General features: G+C 36.1%; 1 protein-coding gene across 1 annotated transcript in view; it reads right to left on the reverse strand.

Annotated features, from left to right (window-relative positions):
- LOC114466715 (voltage-dependent calcium channel subunit alpha-2/delta-3-like) overlaps positions 1–16,930 on the reverse strand; it is a 177,859-nt gene that overhangs the window by 146,831 nt on the left and 14,098 nt on the right. The gene's annotated exons all lie outside the window — the stretch shown is intronic.

Consider the following 16,930-nt stretch of genomic DNA (forward strand, 5'->3'; position numbering starts at 1 on the left):
TCTACTTTGACTTTTTTTTCTTTCTTTTTTAAACAATGCAATTCTTTCCATGTTAATTTGTCTTTAGTTTTTTGACTGTTTTAGTCAGTACACAGTTCTTACAAATATGTTTAGTCATTTTGATTCTTAAGGCTTGTAAAGTGTCTGAAGGGTTTTTAATTTATGGCTGATTTTGTGGGATACATGGTCAAATTTCAAGAATTGTGCATTATTTTAGGGATGAAAAATGTAGGTAAATGCATGCCAAAATGGGAGAGTTTGTAGAATGTGATGTGAGCCTGTGTATAAAAAAATGGTGGCTCACTATTTTATCATTTTACTATTTATTATACTGATTTATTTATTAGAGGTTGAAATATATATATGGACTTTTTTCAAGATCGGCCATTGGCTGATTTTTTTTTTTTTTTTTTTAATTAATTTTTTTAAATTTATTTAGCACTTTAGTGTAGCCATTAAAGGAAAAAAGAAAGAACATAAAAAACATCCATTCAGATGTATGAATATACAACAACAAAAAAGTAATACTAGTAATAGCATGTTAATGGGAGAGGGAGAAGCCAATAGGCTTACAAATAAAAAGCCGATATAACAGGATAAGGATATAATATAATAATGCCTGATCAAACATCCTTATCCTATTATATCCTTAATAAGAAGAGGATATTTGATCAGGCACGCATGTGGGCAGATGCAGCCACTGCTTGACTGATGGAAGGACCCCACATTTATATCATTTGTAAAATAAATACATAATTATCTAAAAATTACAAATAGCAAAACACTTTTACAAATGTTGAAACAGATTTACCAAAGGCACATTGTAAGTGAAAAGTGTTTCCATATTTGTTCATTTGTTTTGACCTTCTGTAAAAGTTTGTGAATATGTTGTGGTCATTTGTAAAAGTGTTGCTTGATGTGTATTTCCAAAGTCAAATGTTTTTAGTCAAATGTCTAATACGCTTCTTTTTTATATAATACATTCTCTGTCAATTGATTGAATTTTTTTTAATTCACTGTCAATTTAAACTCTTTAAACAACCAAAAAATAAAGGTTCAAATTTTTCACAACACATTGAGGAGTAGCTGTTGACATACAGTACATACACAGTAGCCTTTGGTACTTTTATCACAGCGGGGCCACAAAAATGTGTTTTTTTTTATTTTTATCGAAGGGCCACATGTTCAACATTCATGTCAGCATTAGAATAACGATGATCTGAGCATTAATACAGGAAAGAACAAAGAGTTTTTATATAAATTATGTGTGTGTTTCTGTCATTCTGTGTGTGTTTGTTGTCATCTTGCTCATTGTAAGGCATTTTGTGCATTTCTGTAGTCATAATGTGTTTCCAGTAAAATATATGTTGTTCGAAGTCATATTGTGTATTTGTGTTGTCGTTTTGCTTGTTTGTGGAGTCATTTTTTGTGTTTTTCTTCGTCTTTTTGTGAACTTTTGTTGAGTAATTTTGTATATTACCGTTGGGTTTTTTATTTGTTCATTTTTGGAGTACTTCCTGATTCTTTATCTTGTATTTTACTGTATTTTCCTACAATGTTGTAATTCTTTGTGTTTTTTTTAATGTATTCTTGCTCTTGTTTAGTGTATTTTTCTGTCATTTTGTACATTTACTTTGGGGGCCGCAAAAATTTTGACCGAGGGCCACCAGTTGCCTATGTCTGCTATAGTACAAAAGCTGTACAGAAAACATTTTAATAGTAAGTCAAAATTAGGAATTTAGTTGAATCAGAGTTGCTTTTTCAAACTAATCTCCATTTAAATAAAACCAATCAACTCAGCAGAGAATTATCATCCAACTCTAAGTTTCACCTTCTACACACTAAGCACTGATGGCACGCGACTGCCCTCAGTATCTGCACTCCACAGAATCACATTATTCAGCTCTAAACCTCAAGCAGGGAGCTCAGCTTAACCAGTCCTTTTAGCGGGGACAGTGACATTAATTCCACACCCACACTTGCCACACATGCATGCAGACGTGAAGAGATGTAGTCAGAGAGGAGAGAGGTAAGTACGGGCAGGAAGAAAAGAAAATACATAGTGGAAATTTGGGGGGGGGGTGGGAATGAACATGGTCGCAAGTGTATTACTCATGGGGGATTTAACCAACAATTATCTACATATAAAAAAAAAAAAGAAAAACTAAGGAAGGGCAGGGAGATCATAGCAAGGAAGACTTAAACAGCAGCTTTTGAGTTTAAGCAGTTTACAGAATATCTTTCCCTTTTACAAGAGAGCAGCAAAGTATCAAAGCAAATTAAAAATGTAATGAAAATATTTTCCAGCTTGAGTTTAATTTTATAATTAATAAAAATACCTGAACTTTGTCTGTGAACAGCAGACGACAAAAGATAACTCACAGAGCAACGAGAAAGAAAATGAAATGTTCAAACACGGGGGGGAAAACTGAGATGAGACTGTAGCTATGTTTTATGTTGTTCATGATGTTTTCCTTCATGTTTTATGTACCTCTTCATATCTGTGACAGATGGAAAAAGTCAGTCTTGCATTTGTGCTTCCGCAGGAAAGGAAAAAAAAAAGAACCAAGGACTAGTGAACAAGTAAGGAAGTGCAGAATAAAAGAAACCAAAGGATGAGCAAAAAGCCAAGCAAAAGGGTAGTCGGTGAGTTTACTTTAGCTCTCACAAAACCATGAATACTTCACCCTTCACTGCTGTAAGTCAAATGTGGAAAATCAAAGTGACTCACAGTTGACTCAAGCCAAGGAGACTATAACTGTAGAATAATGGCAAACATAGTCCAATTGACTGCTCAAAATAGTAGCGTAAAGAAAAGATGGAACATGTTTATGTTGACAGTTGTAGGTTGTTGCTGAAACACTAAACCTTTAAGTGTATGTACTTGTTTTTAAGGTTTCAGCCTCATTTTTAAAAAAAAATTATGTCTATTTTATTTATGTCTTTCTATACTATCACTAATTTTAGGTGCTTTTAAAATTTTTAATATTTTTCATGCCTTACTGTAGTCTAACCCCATTGGTGTGTTCATTATATTTCCAGTAGTTTTTAGGGTCTAATTTTTGCCTTATCGCAAAAAAATAAAAAATAAAAATCAAATTTTGAGTGTTTTCGTCATTTCCCATGCCTTACTGCAGCCTTAGTCACATTTAAAAGTTTCTTCAACACTTTCTGCTACCTTTGACTATCACTGTCTCCATTCAGATTGTTTCACCCTTCAAGTTGTACCTATCCTTGACCTCTTTAATCCATCCTCACTTTCTGCTGCAGTCCCCTTTGTTTGCAAATTATAAAAAAAATGAATGAGCTAACTTCAATTCAGAGATGCTCTCTCTAAAAACAACACTCTTCTTAGCTTAAAACTAAAACATTTTCTCTTGAGCTTTCCTAAGTCCTTATGTATTACACACTTAAATAAGACATAAGAAAGTTTGTTTGGTCTTTGAGGAGCCAACAGGGTAATGATGACACCAGGCTAGCACCATGTTCAGTGTCACTGATCAAAGAGCAGACGAAAACCAATTAGGCACAAGCTGTTCTCTTCACAAAAGGAAACTGATACACACCGACAACACACAAAAGTGGCAAAAGAAAACCAGCAGCTAAACTAAAGGAATATAATTTCAAAGTCAGGCGTATGTTAGTTGATATTTATTTAGAGTTAATACAATACAAAGCAAAGATCAACAACTAAGAACACACTCCAAAGGTGAGCAGCGGAACTCCTCTGACAAAGATTGGCAGTTTACAGTCGAAACATGTCGGAAGACCTTGTTTGAATAAACAAAATCTCAACATACTGTTCAAAAAGAAGACAATTAAAGAAGAACTCGGTAACTTTTTCACCTTAATAAAACATTGTCATAGTCCCTGTGAGGGTAATACAAGTATTTATGGGGTGATTGGGGGGTCTTTCATCCCCCCTGCTGTCTCTGGCCAGAACACAGCACTTGCAACTTTCCCTGCCTCCGACCCGGTGGCAAAACGTACTGCTTTAAGGCAGCCCAATACAAACTAATGCTAGATTATGACCAGCCTCATGGCTGCACACGGTTGTCTGCAAATTCACTTTTCTCAAAATTCTATCATGGCGGAGCCAGTAAAAAAAAAGGCAGAGAAGACCTTTGTCCGAAGAACGGCACAACTTCATGCAGTGACAACTCAGCAGCACGACGACAGTGCGTGTGATTGCGCAACAGACATGCACACACACTTGCAACCCAGCACTCCATCAGGCAGCACACACACAAATATCCATCCATCCATTTTCAAAGCCGCTTTGTTAGCACACAAACACACATTGCATACATTTCCACATTCCCTTCAGTATTACTCCCACATCATTCATTTATTTTACTTGTCTCTCTTCCTCATACTGTTCACATGGTCACATGAGACTATATGTGCGTAAGCACCCTTAGTGTCACTGTTGTATTAGGATTTTTCAGTGATCGGTTGCTACCATCTTGGGAGAGCAAAGGTGCGCATGTTTTTACAATAGTGACAAAACCAAAAGGGAGCTTTAGGGGGGCACTAAGCACAAGTTACTTAGTTGTGCTTTAATCTCGCTGGAACTATTACATGGAAGTCAACTGAAACATCAAAGGAACCATCAAAGGCGATCAGTAGGACTCCTCTGACAAAGACTGGCAGTTGACGTCGAAACATGTCGGGAGATAAAAAACTCCTGAAAAACCATGTCTGAATAAAGAAAACCTCAACCTAACATACACTTCCTGCAGTTTGTCATCACATTGTTACAGGTGGCAAACTGGAAGAGACAAATGGGGTATGAATTTTTCTGCATTGACACAACTTCGAAAATTTCATCAAGAGTATTCATGTGACACATTAGCAGTACAGTTTGAAAAAAACTAAAATATAAAGAAAAGAGGCTTACAAAAAAAAATAAAATCGCAAACAATCCTAAACAATAGATCCGATCAGAATCTATATATCAATGCTCCTCTTCCTGGTATCACAAAGCTACTGTTTCCAAGTATTAGATGTTTACTTTCTCCTCCACACCTGGATGTAATTATGTAGAATCATCTTGCTCTGCAGAGGGCCTGATAACAAGCAACTCATCACATTCAGGTGTGTTGAATCAGCAAGCCATCGAGAGGTTAGACATCTTTATTGTCCTAAAGGGGGAAATTTACTCACAGACAGCAAGAAAAACATGTAAGACCGCAACAAACCAAGGCAGCCAATAGCTTATCATTTGACAGATAGTTCACTGCAGGAACACATGATATTTTTAACCTAACCATTTGGTTCTTTTGATTTAATGACCAAAATTCAACACTTGAAATGATGAAATGTGGGAGGTATTTATTAATTCACACACATTTGAAGAAGAATCAGTCAGGTATTTTTGCAGAAGACCGCAGTTGTATCAACAGTTCAGTATATTTTTGGCAAGCCAGAAGGGATTTCTGTTGGGTTTCTGTTGCACCGCTACTCATGACAAGAGAGTAAGAAAAGAAAGCACAGAGGTTTCATAATCTTAAACAGGCTTATAACCAAGATCCAAAAAAGTGAAATTACCTTTCACTTCTGTTTAAGATATTGTATGTCGGTCTGACCTCTTGTTCGTTCACTGCCATAACAATCTTTATAGTTTTAAGTGCCAGTAATGGCAAATAATGAGAGAAAATCAATCTAAGTGACGTAAGATATCTTTAATGTTAGTGTGTCCAGTGGGATTCCTCAGGGCTCTGTTCTTGGACCCTTTCTGTTAGTCTTTATATGCTTCCTTTAGGACCATGCAGATGACACAACTATATCTATCACTGAACCCAGATGACTATGGTCCTATTGAGGTGTTGTGTGACTGCTTAGAAAAAATAAACTGCTGGATGAGTAAAAACTTCCTTCAACTAAACCATGACAAGATGGAGGTGATTGTCTTTGGTAACAAAGAAAAGAGGACTGCTATCAGCAAGTATCTTGAGTCTCGATCTTTAAAAGCTAAAGACCAAGTCAAAAACCTTGGTGTTCTGATTGACTCAGATCTGACATTCAGCTGTCAGATCAAATCTATCACAAAAACAACCTTCAACCACCTAAAGAACATCTCCAGAGTGAAAGGTTTAATGACTCAGAAAGATCAGAAGAAACTGGTCCATGTTTTTATCTCCAGCAGACTGGACTATTGTAATGGTCTTCTGACAGGAATCCCCCAAAAGAGCATCAAACAGCTACTCCAGTTTTAAACTCTTCACACTGGCTCCCAGTCAGCCTTAGAATAGACTTTAAAGTTCTGCTGCTGGTGTATAAATCTGTGAATGGGTTTGGTCCAGAATACATCAGTGAGATGTTAGTCAGGTATGAACCCAGCAGGTCTCTCAGATCTATGGACACAGGTCAGATAGTGGAGCCCAGAGCTCACAGTAAACATGGTGATGCTGCGTTTAGTTGTTATGCTGCAAAGAAGTGGAACAAACTGCCAGCAGAACTGAAGTCAGCATCCAATGTGAACATTTTTAAATCAAAGTTAAAGGCACTTTTTTTCTCTATTGCGTACGATTGAGAGAGAGATTTTTGGTCATGTTGTTGATGTCATGTGTTTGTTGATGATTTAAAAAAAATAATAATTGCAGACTTTAATGTTCTTATAAATTTTAAGCTGTTGAATGTTTTCTGTTGCACTTCTTGATCGTGTAAAGCACATCGAGTTGCCTTGTGTATGAAATGCGCTATACAAATATATTTGCCTTGATTTGGGCACTCTTTAGATAAGGGCAATAAAGCTTTATTTGACACATAACTTGTATCTATAGATGTTTTTTTCTAAGAGAATGACCAAAACCATTGACGGGGATTGATGAAGGGGAAAACTTCATTTCACAGAAAGACAGAACCTCAATCCCCCAAATCCCAGTTCATTTTACGCACTGCCAGAGCCCACTTTAGATGGGTGAGCTTTCCCAGCTGTCTGAGTCATTCTGACTCACACTCACGTGCAGACAAAAATCACACATAACAGGGCAAGTTTTATTATTTAATAATAAGCTCAAATATATAGTTCATTAATAATCAATTGAATGACTGATTATTAATGGGCACTAATTGATTAATCACATGATTGAATGTGACTAACCTGCGAATGTTCGCATTGTTACCTGTTAGAACAAACATAACTTAAGGAAGCAGTGTTTACATTTTTTATTCATTTAAATTGCCAAATAAATTAAAGCGCAATAACATTTTGTTTGGGGACTTTAAAAGAATGAGCATCTCTTAATTCGTTTATTAAAGCTCAATATAAACACAAAAAAATAAATAAAAGGTGGACAATTTACAGTGGTTACAAAATATATGTATTAGAAATACAAGTATAATTTTACATCATGAATATTGTAGCATATATAGTGTTGTATCATAAAAAAAAATCTTTTCTTCACATGAAGATTTCCACAGTAAGACATTTTATGTGTCTTACTTTAAGAAAATGCAGTTAGAATTGTATGATCTAATACTAGTACTACGTTTTGCACAGCATCTGATCGAAGCAGTATTATTTGGGTTTCATTCACAAAAAGCCACTCTGAGCCATTGAACAAAAGAGTCACAGACACCAGCCATTTCACCATTAGCCTCTGATGCACAAAGCCCTTGAAAGATCAAACATTCAAATGAAAAAGAGACTTTCAGAAGGGTTAAATACTTCATCGGTCAAAGCGGAGTGACTGAAAGGAAAAAAAAGCAGGAGGTTAATAAGAACCTCAAAGGTAGTTTAATCCTGAAAGGCTACTCTTTAATGTTGTTGGACTGTTTGAGATTTAAATGTTCAGACAATATTTAATCCACAGATAAATCGGTATTAGTACTTCTGAAACTGTTCGTTTGCAGATAAAAAGGCAATCTCTAGCATTAGAACAAAACCACAAAATGCAAAAAAACAAAACAAAACATGAACCACTTTCATTTTCATGCACAGTGTCTAATTAACCTAACATACATACATATTTCTGAATTACTGAAAGTAATCCATAATAGACAATCTGTGGTAGACTGATATCACTCCACAGTGTACCTTTCCTTATGCCATCACATTTCTCTGACTAAGAAAAACATGAGAATGTAAATGAATGAATTAATAACTGAATGAATGAAATAATCCAGTGACGATAGGCAAAAATTCCTGTCAGTGCATTCATATTTTTGGACTCAGTTGCACGTTTCTTGGTGTTTAAAGTGAAAAAAGGGAAAAAATGCAGACTGGCGTTACATTCTGATCCCTCAGTTTCACCATTTGGAAAGCAAATCAAAGCGTGAGCTAAAATCTGTGGCAGTAAACCACAGCTGGATCACAGATTTTCCCAAACCGTTGCCATGCTCTTCCCCTTTTCATACCGCCTCTTGAATGCCAGTCGACAAAATATTCTCTCAAAAGAGAATCACTGGCCGGAGATGAAGTGGAACAATTCATTTCACGCTTGTCCTCCTTGCCTGAAAAGCATGCTGGACTGAGTCCTGTATCTGGTGGCATTGATTCGCTCCTTACGGTTTGTAAAACTACCACAGACAACAAGTCTGTCAATATACATGTTCTGTATGTTATCACACTAAAACAGAACGCAACACATTTAATAATCTTCTAAAAAACATCTGATCACAAAAAGGGGTTGGCAACATTAGAATACAAATGTTAATATTTGTCACTTTTTTCTCGATAATGATCATTTTTGCCTTTTCTACCTGAATGAAAGAAGAATAAAGATTAAAGCAACAACTGCAAATAGTCACTAATATAAAGATCATATCTTTACTTCTAAAACTCCAATCCGGAATCAGGATTGTGCATCTCATTCAGATTTTTCAAAAACATGTATCATTATTAATTGGGATAAAAATGAATTAAAAGCTTTTAAAGTGTGAATGATAATGGCACTATGATCAGGATCATTGATCCAAATAACTACCAATATCTGGCAAGGAAGATATTTGGAGCTTGGCAGAGGTTTGAGCTCTTTGAGTTCTCTTGTTATAAATGTTATTTAGGTTAGCAAAAAGAGAAAAGGCTTGAGAAATGTATTCAGTGATTCTGCCTCATATGACGGCACGCACTGCTCAATGATATGCCTGGATTTAAATTCTTCTTAGATTTTTATTTTACAATTTGCTTTCTACCTGTCCTAATCAGCTGTTTCTTTTGGAGCCCCAGACATGATATGATTTTAAAAAAAAAATCAATTTGTGGCCACAAAATATGTTTTTTTCATCACTATATCATGTCTGGGGCTCCGTAGTTTCTACTGTTCTAACAGTGTGGGAATGGAGGATCAGATCGTTTTTGGTAGGGCTGGGCAAAAAAAATCGATTTAATAAATAAAAAATAAAAAATAAAAAATAAATAAATATATCAAATCTGTAGAAAAAAACTATTTTTATTTTTCAAATTCGAGTTGAAAAACAAAAAAATAATAATAATTTTAATTTTTTTTTTTTAAATTGTTTTTTTTTCCCCACCACTGTTTTTTCGGACTTTTTCGTGTTCCGTCCTTGTGGGTTACCATAGCACAATGTGAGCCAGCACCCTCTTTGTTTACCCTTTCAGTAGGCTATGTGTGTGCAACAATTAATGTTTTATTCACACTATGCTGAGATGCTAAGGAAAGAGTTTATTTTTTTTCTAATTGTAATGTTATATGTTGTAAAATATGTAGTTTTCTGATTTCTTAATCAGAAAATTTAAGCTACTGTGAAGTTGCTGTTGCACTTTTGCTTAAACCTGGGTTAAAGCTTGAAATTGTTGAATGACAGAGCCTCATTTACGTTTTATTTTGGGATTGTTCTACGCATTTTAACTGTTGAGGACAATCACAACAATAAAGTTGCACTTTTGACATTACATCTGATGTCTACAGTCATTTTTCAGTGCATTGAAAAAACAATCTGATCGAAACTCAAATCTTTCTTTAAAAAAAATCTGAGATTTTTTTTTTTTTTTGCCAAAATCACCCAACCCTAGTTTTTGGTATGATAAATAAGGGTATTTAGTTTATCGTTACTCCTGGCATGCTCAATCATGAATTAATTTTCCATTTCACTGCATAAAAGCATGTGCTCTAACACATTCAGCTATTTGGAGTTGATTTAATTTGTTCCAGTATTTGGCCCTCATCTTTGGTTTTACCTGTGTGTTCATTGTGTTCTTTCAAATTTCATTAAAAACCCAAAATCAAGTCAATTTACGTCGAATCAGTTACTGTATGTGTGCAGCAGAAAACCATCTATAATACAGTAAAGTTGGATTTTGCTCGAAGTTTTGCTGCTGTAATGTCTCTGACACCACTTTTTAAATCTACCGATACCTTGAATAGCGTGGACTGCCATTGTCAGCACATTCTGGAGTCAATACTTAATATCAATATTCTCATCCCTAATTACAATGCAGTTGTTCAGCAGTGACGAATACAGGATTAATCATTACACAGGCGTGTCTCCAAGTTCGATCGATGCTCTGTGGATGAATGGGAAGGACCGTGAGAACAACATGTACACACGCAGTTTTGGCAGATCATTCAATCATCCAGTGAGGAGAGAGTAGATGCGTGAAGGAAATAGACGGTGTAGTAAAAAAGTGAGTTGGGAACAGTTTAGTCACTCCTGGTCACCCTTTGGCCCCTATAAACAGACACCACAGGTAGTGGCCCAAAAAGCACTGCAAACCAGAGAGTGGTATGAGTAAAAGCTGGTGTATTGTATACTGTAAGCTTTTTGTTATCTTTTTGTTACGGTGGCTGAGAAGTGCAAAACACATTTACAAATGCCACAACAAATTTACAAGTTTGAAAACAAATATACATAATTATCTAAAAAAAGTACAAATAGCAAAGCACTTTTTTTACAAATGTTGAGATAGATTTACAAAGGCACATTGTATTTCAGAATCAGAATCAGAAATGTTTTTAATGGCCATGTACAGTTTTAAGGACAGTACAAGGAGTTTGTCTTGGTAGTTGGTGCACAAAAAACAAAAAAAAAAACAAAGAACAACCCAGCAACAACAATAATAATAATAATAATGATAAATATAAAGGATGAGGGATAAATAAATAATAATAATAATAATAATAATAATAATAATAATAATAATAATAATAATAATAATAATAATAATAATAATAATATTTGTAAAAGTGTTTCCATATTTGTTAATTAGTTTTGACCTTTTGCGGAAGTGTTGCAGTAATTTGTAAAAGTGTTGCGGTCATTTGTAAAAGTGTTGCGGTTGTTAATGTGAACACACAACGGAAAAGGAGGGGGAATTATTTTCAAAATAAAATACCGTGTTCAAGGCGGATTGACAGTGACAGAGGGAAAACACCGACCTTCCGGGACCTCCAGTGGGCCCATTTCAGCTGCCATGCAAGGGGCTAGTCATCTCTTGGGAGCCACTTAGGGTTCAGTGTGTTGCCCAAGGACACAAAGGTAAAACCCTGGGGTCGAACTCCCAACCTCTAGATCAGAAAACGCCCCCCCTGGTTGAGATTGTAATGTTGAAAAAATTCAAACAATTGTTACAGCAATTATTATATAAACCATGTGTTCATTTTTCATGTGTTTATACACGATGACTGCATTATTCATTGTACTTTTGAACAGAAACGTTGTCCCTTTGCTGGGTCATGTTAGATTAGATTATGTACTGGCAGTACAGACAGATTGTGCAAAAACCAGTCTCTACTCAAGGTCTCATAACAGAGCTCTGATAAGCAGAGCTCTGTAAAGCAGTAATTTTCCATCAAAATCATTCCTTACTTCACACTCCCCCTCCCCTTCCTCTTCATCATGCTATTAAATATATTGCTTTACTCTTTCAGGGTTCAGCACGTCACCCCTCCTGCAGAAGAGGGTTGTTGTATTTATCCTTTGATCTTTTCTTTATTCAGCGTGGACTTCATCAATGCAGAGCAACTGTTGTGGGTCTAAATCAGAGGACAGCTGAAATTTTGCCTTTACACGCCACAATAAATCGAATAAACTACTGTTAGATTTACAGTAGTTTCTAACATCCATGAATTATGCTGAATGGAATCTAAATGAGACCTAAATCATCTTTAGTATTGAAATAGATTGACCACTATATATTTTTATGCCTACTGTAAAAAGTATTTCCCTTTTTTGTTTTTAAATCCAACTTTTAAAAAACAAAAAAACAAAGACAAAACATTGGTTAATTAATCCTGATTCAGCGATCTACATTTGAAGACAGTGTGCATAAGTGCCTGCTAGCTAATGAGAACAACAACTGAACAGCATCTGTGCACAAGCACAACGATGTCTGGTGGCATTGTTGGTGGTGATGCTGAAGAGTTTGTAGGCGGTTGTACAGCTTCTGTTCAGTACGCTCCGTTGCACTTCAGAATCGCTGCTAAATCAGCATTTTTTTAATGACCACAATTTTTCAATGAGTTTACAGAGCACATGCTGTCGTTTCCTCCCCTCACTAATACTTAACCCTATTTAGCCTCTAAGTAAGTTGTGAGTGTTAACATTATACAGTATGTATTATTCAAATTTAGAACATAACACTTAAGGACAATTCATATATAAAGCAATTATTATTTTTCACCCATCTCCATTTGTTCTAAGAACCCCAAAAACATAGTATTTGAGGTTTATTTTCTCAAACTCGCCTGTTTTCTAGAATTTTAGCCTCTGAAAAGTCACTTTCTGAGCAACCCAACACAAACAGGCTGATTTGCGGCCTACTTATGCATATTGATGAGTGGGCGTGTCAATAGACGGGACACTGACTTCCTCCTCCCTGCACGATGACGTAGGGCCAGAGGACGGCCCGCCCTCCTCCCACCCACTCCATAGCCGAGATCATGCTGCTTTATAAACATGAGACAGAGCGTGGGGGCGGGGCGTTTGCCACTACATACATAGACTGTAGAAAATACATAGATAGCACTGCGCGACGGACTCTGAAATGCTCACTTTCGTGGGCGTGTCTGTTTACATGTCAATCACGGCAGAGAGCTTCCTGGAGGCGTGGCTTCTCCAGCTCAGTGCCGCGTCAAATTCGTCATCAAAGTGGGAACGCGTCATCAAATTGGAGCGAGGTGTTTGGGCTCACCCTGCAGTAAGAAAGGAGTAAATCACCCTTTAACTAACAATTGAGGGAATCAATGAATAAAACAATTTGGGCATGTGTATGAAGCCCAAATAACACTTTTATGATGTTTAAAGCACAGAATAGTGAACTTAGCGTAACATGGGCCCTTTAACAACACGCAACTTACTTAGAGGCTAAGTAGGGTTAACATTATATGTATCATTCAAATTTAGAACATAACACTTAAGGATAATTTGTATATAAAGCAATTAAGGTCCATATTTCTATCAATAACTATACGGTACAAATGGAGCTACCCAGCCGTGCTTTTATTAGCAAGTCACTTTACAATAAATGGAAAAATCTTAATCAGTTCTAACATTGTTACTCAGCGAGTGCATTTCTGAAGTCGCTTGCATTCAATTGGTTTCAGCAAAGTTCTAGAAAACATTTTTCATGCTTAGCAGCACAGACAATGTGGTCCGCTGCCTCAATTCCACTCCAAATGTTTTCACTGGCTCAGATTGATTCTACCAGCAGTCGGCGTGAAAATGGAAGTTAAGAACAAAACATTGTGGCGATAGTATAAAAGGCAATATTCATTCTAGCGTAAGGGGGAGATTTATTACTGGAAGTTACGCTTTCAGGCTGCAGTTTCATTTGCCTCTTCTCTAAATGTGCCCACAAAGAAGAGGGTGAAAAAGCATACAGTGCAGTGAAATTAATTATTTTTAACATTTTAACACTTTATTAGAAACCTGCGTAAATTATGAATATACACACATAAAAGTGAATGGTCAAATGAATATAAATAGTTTGTAATGGTGTCAGCTAGTAACACCATCACTACATGAAACACAAAGAGACTAATACTACACTTGTTAATTAAAATACAATGAAATAACAAGAGTTGGGGTCAATTGTAATTTTAATCGTGTAATTGGTAATTAATTACAATTATAACCTAATTAGAAGTGTAATCATGAATGAAAAAAGATGTTGCTGTTGTAATTGAGTTCAGATAAAGAACTTTGTAACTGTAATCAATATGAACATTCTATAAAAACTGTCATTTACAGTTTAATGACAGAAACAGAAAGCTAACAAAAGAGGAAGGTTAAGTTTCATGGTGTCTTTTATTGAAAGCTCACTAATTGTTAATAATTTAATTTGAACTTTAGTAATTAAGAAGATAATAGTACTTGACTTTCATGAAAAAAATAACAACTGTAATTTAAAAAAATGCTAGTCGTAATTATAATAATATAAGTAATAATAAAATAAGGTGCATAAAAAAACAAATTAGTGTCTATAGTTCCGGACCTCAGACAAATCTGACTATTGTTCCGGTACTTCCTGTGCGCATGCGCAGTTCCATCACTGCCAGAGCTTTTCTACATAAGCGTAATGAGCCTGTGATGAAAACGTGTTAAAATAGCCGATTGGTCTAAGCTCTAGACTTTAGGATGTTTTCTTCCGCTGATGTAGATTCGAATCCCACTTGACTTTTTTGTCTTTCATTTTATGATATTTAACACGGCAAATCCAACTTTTAAAAATACATGTTCCAAAAAAAAGAAACATTTTAGGGTATTTCCTGGGTTAAGGTTAAAATAAAAATGACGAAACCATAGCTAGAAGGACACAGGTCCGGCAGTGACGTAACTACCGGCATTCAGCTTACTGCGCATGCGGACGCATGCACACAGGAAGCGCCGGAACTATAGTCAGGATTGTCTGAGGTCCGGGTCCGGACCAATAGAAACAGCCTATACTAATGTATAATAATGAGTTGTAATTGACCATGGATAACTGAAGACGTAATTGACCCCAACCCTGGAAATAAGTTGTAACAGTTACATTTTTCAAACACTATAGAGGTCAAAACTTTAATGAGTTGTATTCCGTTTGGATTCTCAAATCTCGAAAGAGAATAAATATATAGCATAGGTACATGCTAGCATCCCTCATGACTACTTTACCATCATCTTTCCTGCAGTGTTATAACAAACAAAATATTAGTTATTTCATAAAAAATAAAAATAAAAACAAGAAAAACAGTCATGGATGAAGCGAAGAAGCCAGATGCAAGAATGTGGAAAATTGTATGAGTTAAACTAAGAACTCAAGGGACGAATCCCACTGAACGGAAGATTCTAACACCCATTGTCATCTGGACTGTATGTACTGTACGTAGCTCCTGAGCTAAAATGAGTTTGACTTTCCTGATTTTTACCATATTGAAAATTCTGCTTATATATGTAATTTCTCCCCTTTCGTCTGTACTGTGTAAAACAGTGAAAGAATGCAGTGCATCGATAGATAATGATCTTCTGGATCCTTTGTAAGTAATCTTTCAACATTTACCCTCTGCTCAGCATTATCCGAGCATAAACATCGCGTCAGTCAGAAGCTCCAGCCAATTCCAGTACAAAAAGATGCAACTACGACAGGGGGGGATGAAAATAACTGCACTACATATTCAAAGGGATGATTATTTACAACGGTGTTTCTGTTATGTATAAGGGTGTGTTTTCTCATGTGAACACTTGCAAGTGCAGGTGAAGGTCATTGATGGAGGGGGTGATGCTGTCCCACTGAGTTGGATTTAGCAGCTCACACATGGTCTCTGCGAAGTGTTGGGCAAATGGAGCATCAAGATGGGCTTCGTTAAACTCTGTCAAACAAAGGTGTGTGTGTTTGTGGGTTTGCTTTAGTTGGCACATGTTGTGAGGAGGCAAAAAGGGTTACTGTGGACTGATTCAGCAATCTTCAGAAATTTTTGCTGGCCTGAACTTTTTCAGGGAGTAAAACTCAACGCTCCAAAATGCATTTTGTCCCAAAATCACCTTCTAGTGCATCCCATTCATTATTGAAATGAACGGATGGAGGGAGCGGCAAGAGTAAAATAAATGCCTGCACTGTCAAAATCTTAAGACCACAATTACCTTTGCTTAAAGAGATTTAAAGCATTGAAGAATGGGTTTGTGATTGATTTGCCAGCTGCGATGAGCCTCCCGTTGTATTTCTTCACAGGAGTAATCTCTACCTACAGCACACAGGGAGGACCCAAACAACAAGCTGGATGATTGATGTGGACAGCAGCAAGTCACAGACAGTCCTTCACACCACACTGCACCATTTCATTTGCCTAATAGTTGATGTCCCGCCTCTTTAACAAGAGGCCAATCTTTATTTATTATGTGTAGTCAAGTTTGCTGTCCACTCGCTGAGCTATTCATTACAATTAGACAGTGTGTGTATGCAAGTAAAGTCTGTGCTTAATAGTGTCCAGTGTGTTCACTCGGTAAGATGCTATTTATCTGTTGGACGGAGCAGAGCGGCTGGCCACAGATTATGATGGATTCGTATCTTGAGCATTCACATCCTTCATTCTAGCAGCAAAGAGCACAATGTGCACTGCATGCAAATACAATCTGGGTTGCACACGTGCACATTCTCACAGGGGATGCACCGAAATAAAAATTTCTGGCCAAAACTGAAAACCAAGGCCATAAACCGAAACACTGAAAGACATTATGCTAATTATTAGTCCCATATCATTTATGGTTCTGAATGTGTACTAACCTCACTAAAATTGTAGCAATTGTATGAATTAATAATTAAAAATATGAAAATATTTATTTAGCACTGACATTCCAACAATGCACAATATAAAATGAAAAAAACAAAATGTTTAACATATCCCCATTCATACATTAAATAATATTGTACAGTGCAATTAAGTTTTTTTGGGTTTATTTAAACAGAAAAAAAAGTTATTGATGAAAATTGGCTTCTCTGCATTTATTATCCAAGCATGTTCTTGGAGGCGCACACAGAGCATTTGCTTTT

This window comes from Gouania willdenowi, chromosome 7, assembly GCF_900634775.1.
Source record: "Gouania willdenowi chromosome 7, fGouWil2.1, whole genome shotgun sequence".
In the NCBI taxonomy this organism is placed as follows: Eukaryota; Metazoa; Chordata; class Actinopteri; order Blenniiformes; family Gobiesocidae; genus Gouania; species Gouania willdenowi.